Source organism: Kogia breviceps, chromosome 6 (genome assembly GCF_026419965.1).
Source record: "Kogia breviceps isolate mKogBre1 chromosome 6, mKogBre1 haplotype 1, whole genome shotgun sequence".
Lineage (NCBI taxonomy): Eukaryota > Metazoa > Chordata > Mammalia > Artiodactyla > Physeteridae > Kogia > Kogia breviceps.
The window spans coordinates 142,425,115-142,431,114 of record NC_081315.1 but is presented as its reverse complement, the minus strand read 5'-3'; the positions used below and the strand labels follow the sequence as shown (position 1 = coordinate 142,431,114).

Sequence of the window (6,000 nt, the reverse complement as noted above, 5' to 3'; positions counted from 1 at the left end):
TCTGATATAAAAGTGGGGACAACCTCTTCCCTTGGTTAGCCTATCACACTGAAGACAGGCTGAGTAGTCCTAGAAAGATCTTAAAAAGAGACTTTTTTTTTTGTGATATGCGGGCCTCTCACTGTCGCGGCCTCTCCCGTTGCGGAGCACAGGCTCCAGACGCGCAGGCGCAGCGGCCACGGCTCACGGGCCCAGCCGCTCCGCGGCACGTGGGATCTTCCCGGACCGGGGCACGAACCCGTGTCCCCTGCATTGGCAGGCGGACTCTCAACCACTGCGCCACCAGGGAAGCCCGAGACTTTCTTAATTAGAGAAAACAAAAGGGAAATAAACAGAGAAAAGTACAAAATTACTGTACTTAGTACATATATAATCTTACTAATATTTGGTCTATATATATATATATGCATGTATATGTACATAAATGCACAGAAAAAAGTCTGGAAGCTTAAATGCTAAACTATCATTTATGGTCACCCGTGGAACAGGGGAGGTATGGGATGGCTGGGTGTGTGTGGAGGCTGAGGCACGGAAAGAAAAGCAGAGAAGGAAAGGAGACTTGGCTTCTTTAAAAGTCTATTTTGTATTATCTGAAAATTGATGATGAGAATGTGGCAATGAATCACTTGTATAATTAAAAAATGAACTGTGTAATATAAAAAACAGAAGCGAAAGCAATCTAGTTACCACATAGAGCTCTCCTATTCTGTGATTATGCTAGGACTACTGGCCACATCAGCCCTTTCCTACTGAATTCTTCAGAATGCTTTGCTACAAACTTTCTGGGTTTCTTTCTTCACTGGCTTCCACAAGGGATGTGTCTTTCCAAGACCCACTGTCAAAGAGACATCAAGTTTGGCACCTTCAAGCTCAAGAGAGCGGATTGTGGGACTTCCCTGGTGGCGCAGTGGTTAAGAATCCGCCTGCTAAGGCAGGGGACATGGGTTCGAGCCCTGGTCCAGAAAGATCCCACATACATGCCGCAGAGCGACTAAGCCCGTGCGCCACAGCTACTGAGCCTGCGCTCTAGAGCCCGCCAGCCACAACTATTTAGCCTGCGCTGTAGAGCCCGTGCGCCACAACTACTGAGCCCGTACCTGGAGCCCGTGCTCCGCAACCAGAGAAGCCACGGCAATGAGAAGCCCGCGCACCGCAACAAAGAGTAGCTCCCGCTCGCCGCAACTAGAGGAAGCCTGCACGCAGCAAGGAAGACCCAACGCAGCCCCCCCCTCCCCCCAAAAAAGCAGATTGCTCCATTTCCTATTGTACCGGGCAGTGAGCGCAACACTAATTCCGGGTAGCAAAACACAGTGCTTAAAATAACAACCTTTTTTTTTTTTTTTTGCAGGTCACTGGCTTCAAGCTGGGGGTGGTTCTAGACCCGCCCCATGTCTCTCATTCTTGTACTAGCAGACTTCCCGGTCATGTTCTTCATATTGTGAAAGGCAGGTGTGAGAGAGGCAAGCAGCAACATGCAATACCTCCTGAGGTCAGGCTCAGAACTGTCACACTATCACCCATATTCCTTTGGCCAAAAGCAAGTGGAACGATCTAAGCCCAACGTCTGTGGAGTGCAGAAACAGTCTGTCTCTAATGAGAGGAACTATAAAACCACATTTCAAAGCGCGCGCATGGAGCAGTGAAAAACCGGAAACACTGATGTTATTTACCACTGTTTCTTCCTGGGACTTTGCAGCTTACGGTAGAGGAGATACATTTCTTCTCATGTTAGCTGCAAACAGGAATGATTTGACCCAGCAGGTGAGATCTGTTCCTAACTATAGAAATCAGGCGTTGTTGATGCTCCTTAACATGCCATGCTAGGGTCATGGACATGCAGTAGTGCTGATTATTAAGTCCTTACAAATATCAAAGTGGGCAATGGTTCCCTTAAGAGATAGATGTTTTTGTTTGTTTTTTGTTTTTTAACAGGAAATAGGGGGTTAGGAATACTGCCCTAGAAAGGGTGCTGTTTGTAGTATTCTGTTTGATGTGCATAAAAGGTTTCAATGGTATAAGGCTTTATAAATTCTTTAGTTCAAAACAGTGGCAAGAGTCGCTATGTTTTACAACTCAGGAATCCATAAAACTTCATCGGAGTTCAGGGGACCTCTCTGGTGAACCCTATTTGCTATCTAGATTTCCCCTACGTTTAAAAGTAAAAATCTCTTAAGAAGTACCCAGAGTTGCTTTTTAGGATAGGAAAGAAAGAATCCCCCACCCCCACCCCCGCCTCCGCTCCCCGGTAAATAAACAGGCATTATTCGCTTTAAAAAAAGAAAGAGAAGATCATTAAATTCTTCGGCTCTTCAGGGCCTTTGACGTTTGAGCCCTACTCTAGGGTTATCTCCATGGTTCCCACGTCACTTTCAAGAACAGATACCACTTGTATTCCTCAGGGTTTCTTCTACGCTCAGGACTGGCTGTGGAGCCGCAAGAAGAGTGAGTCTGGAGCCTGGAAACGAACCTGGCGAATCGGTACTGCTCCAGGTCCACTCGAGGGCGGCTGCAGGAGCCCGAGAGGGGACCAGAGTCGGTCCGCACGCGCACCGGGACGGTCAGTGCTCTTTGTTAAACAAATACAAGCCAATGCGGCGGCGGCGGCCAAGTGTAGTGGTGGGGGAAGAGATTGAGGCGTTTGCGTGCAGAACTGGGCGTAAGAAAGATCCTTAACGAGGCGCTCCAAATGCAGGACAACGCCGGGCACCGTGTCATTGGCTTTTGTGCACTTGAAGGCGCGTGAGTGCCCTGCTCAGAGGTTCCCCTTTGTGTGAAAGTGGGGAAACCAGAAGCATGCGGCTACAGCTGGGTTTTCATTTTCGAATTCGCAGGCACCAGAATCCTCCCGCGCTCACCCACTCCCTCGTTCTCGCACCGACGACCCTCGGACTTGAGGTACTTCTCCGTCCGTCGCCGACCGAGCGAGCAGCGACAATGGCCCGGGGCGGGCGCCCGCAGCTCTCGGGGCAGAGCCGAGGGACCGCCCGCCGCGCTCCGCAGCTGCGCGCTGAGCCCCGCCGCCCGCCCGTCAGCAAACGCGGGCACCAACCGCCGCGCGGCCCGGCCGTTGGGCGGGTGGTAATTTCTGGGAATGGGGCGGGGTCCGCGGGGGTACGAGGCCCGGCGTTTGCCAGCGAGCAAGAGGAGGAGGAGGAGGAGCCGGCGGCGCGGAGGGACGCGAGGCGGCCGGGGCGGGGCTCCACGAGCGTCACGGGCCGGGGCGGGGCCGGGGGCGCGCTCCGGCCCGCCCGCGGCCCCACCTTCTCCTTCGCCCAGGCTTGGGAGTCGAGACGGGAGGGACCCGGGCTAGGAGTTTCAACGACCTCCGGCCCCCACTGACTGTCAGGCTGCCCGAGTGCAGAGCAGTCCCCTGAGGAGAAGGGCGGGAGTCCGGAGCTGGGGACGGGGTGACAGCCGGCGCCCGCGGGGGACCTCAGAGAGCGGCGAGGGTGTGTGCGTGCGCTCCGGGCCGGCGGCCGCTGCAGGTGCACGCGCGCCCCTACACGCCTGCCCGCGCTTGGGAGCCCCCACGCCAGTCCCGGGCCGGGGCCGGAGTCGGGAGCAGGACGGGGCAGCCCCGAGCAGGGAGCGGGACAAGTGGCGAGAGTCTTTACCTGAGAAGGCGGGCTTGGGAGAAGTTGGGGGCTACAGGGCGGGCGAGATGCGAGAGAGCCACCGAGGCCTGGTGGGCGGGCTGGTGGGGGCCGAGGGCGGCGGGGCCCCGCGGGGTATAAATAGCCGGCCCGGGTTTGACAGGCGCGGCGGTGACTGGCGGTGCCGCCCCCCCTCGCCGCGTGGGGAGGGGAGGAGCGCTCGGAGCGGGCGGGGTGGGGGAGGCGGACTCGACTGTCCTGTTGGCGGCGGCTGGAGGCCGAGGGGGAGGAGCCGAGGCGGGGGGTGGAGGGAGGGGGCCGGGAGCGGGGCGAGGGCGGGGGCCACCATTGCTCCCCGCGCCGGGCTCAGTGTCGCCGCCGTCGCCTCGGCGGTTGGGGGGGGGGTCGGCGGGGTGGCGCGGGCGGGGGGCTCTGCGCGGGGCGGCGTGCCGCTGTTTTGTCTCCTCCTCTCCCAGTGGAGCGGCTCGGGCAGCCGGGGAGGCCCCGGCTCCCTCCGGACGCCCGGCCAACGGCGGCGGCGGCGGAGGCTAGTCCGCGGCCCTGCCGGGAGGGAAGGCGACGCGGCGGTCTTCCCGGGCGACGCGGAGAACAGGTAAGAGCGCGCGGGCCGCCGAGGCTGTTGCGAGGGAGCGCGGAGGGTGCGGCGAGGAAGCCTCGCCGTCCTGAGTGCCACCGCCTCCCTCCGCGCCCCCGCCCCGCGCCTGTGTTGTTGGCTCCGGGGTTTGCGGAGGGTTTTCCGGAGGCTGTGGCGGTGACACCGGCCGGGAGCTGGGGAAGGAGGCTGAGTGCCCCCGGGCAGCGGTCGGGGAGCGGGACTTGGAGAAAGGGGAAGGCGGGCGGCGCGCCCGCCCGCGGAGAGCGCGGGGCGCCGGGCAGGGCTGCGCGAAGAGGTTACGGACCCCGGCGGGGGGGATGGGCCGCGCGCAGCTGGTCTCGCAGTGTTTACACCGCCGCGCGAGTCACCTCTGCCGAGAAGCGGACTGAACTGACCCGCCTTATCCCGCGAGGAGGCCAGGGCGGGGGTCCGGCTCCGGAGGAAGCGCGTCCTGGGAGGGTCGGGGAGGGCGGGAGGCTGCGGCCGGCGCCGGGGCAGGGCGGCGAGCCCGGGGCGGGACCTGGGAGGCTCCGGCCGCGTGGGGTGGCGTGGAGGGCTGGAGACCAGTTTCTTTCCCCGTCGGGCCTCATCGCCGCCTCTTACCTTTCCTGCCCTCCGCTGTTAGCTGGCACGGCAGGTTGTACTCGGTCATTCTTTTATTCTCGCTCTGCACGCCGGCCCCCTGCTGCCACTTCCCCCTATCCCCCCGGGAGTGGGGAGGCTGGGCTCTGATAGGAATCTGCTTTTTAAACAAAACAAAAATGGGCTCTGTAACACGCGCGTCCAGTGACCGCCTTCTGGATCCTCTCTTCGCGAAGCTGGCCCTCAGGGACCTTGCTCCTGGATGTTGGCGGGGGGGTGGGGGTGGGGGTGGGGTGTAGGACGCGGGAGGAGGACGGTAAGGGCTCGGCCAGGGCTGGTACTGACTGCCCGAGCAGCTTTGCGAGCTTTGCGAGCAGCGCAGCCGAGTCCCCTCTTGCTCTACTTGGGCATTTTTATTCCATGTCAATAAAGGAAAATATTCCACTACCCCAGGAGTAATCCAGATTGCATAGTTTCTAGTGTTTCTCATGTGCCAGCATCCAGGGCGCTCTTTTTTTCTAGGAGCTGGCTACGGTGCAGAATAGCCTTTCTTTACGTTCTTAGTACTTCATTAGTAAGAGGGGAACACTTTATTGTAAAACTGAATTTCACCCCCTTTTTTGTCTTCATGAACATTTATTTCAGCCGTGTGGTTTAAATTTTAATCCGGTGACGATAGAACAGTAATCTGGTGTTTGGTAATCAGATTTGCTTTTTCTTTTTATCTGTGGGTCTGTATCGAGAGGTAAATGATGTACTTTGTTTAGTGCCATAATCACAGAATAGTGACAGAATGCACAGAAGAATGTATGCTTTACTAAGATAGGTTTGGATATTTGAGCTTCAGAGTTTCTTCCTTTCTTCCAAAGGTAGAATGACTTTATATAAGACTGGAAACTATTGAATTACATTTAAAGGGGTTTAGGAATAAAGTTTAAATATGATGTAATACAGTTTACACAGTGAGCTCATATGAATATTATTGAGGTGTATCTCCTAGTAAACTCATGAAGTAGAAAACTGATGTGTCTTGGGCATTTGAAATTTGAAAATTTAATATCAATCTGTTTTTTAAGCTTAGTGACTGAACTAATTGTTTTGATAAATCATTGCTTTTCATTTCAGACGCATAAACTCGTTTACGAAATAATCACAGTAGGTTGGAAAGAATTTGTAACTTTGAGATTTTTCTGTCCTAAGTAGATAGAT

At 56.5% G+C, this 6,000-nt stretch overlaps 1 protein-coding gene across 17 annotated transcripts in view; it reads left to right on the top strand.

The window, feature by feature from the left end:
* Nucleotides 1–3,943: 3,943 nt before the first annotated feature.
* Nucleotides 3,944–6,000, top strand: part of ELF2 (E74 like ETS transcription factor 2) — a 98,700-nt gene continuing 96,643 nt past the window's right edge. For 8 of the 17 annotated variants that reach the window (XM_067036683.1, XM_067036684.1, XM_067036681.1 and 5 more), the window contains exon 1: nucleotides 4,033–4,206. The gene's annotated coding sequence lies outside the window, so the exon portion shown is untranslated. Of the gene's footprint in view, nucleotides 4,207–6,000 lie in introns of all 17 variants that reach the window. The other 9 variants (XM_059066217.2, XM_067036686.1, XM_059066214.2 and 6 more) reach the window with 2 other exon arrangements.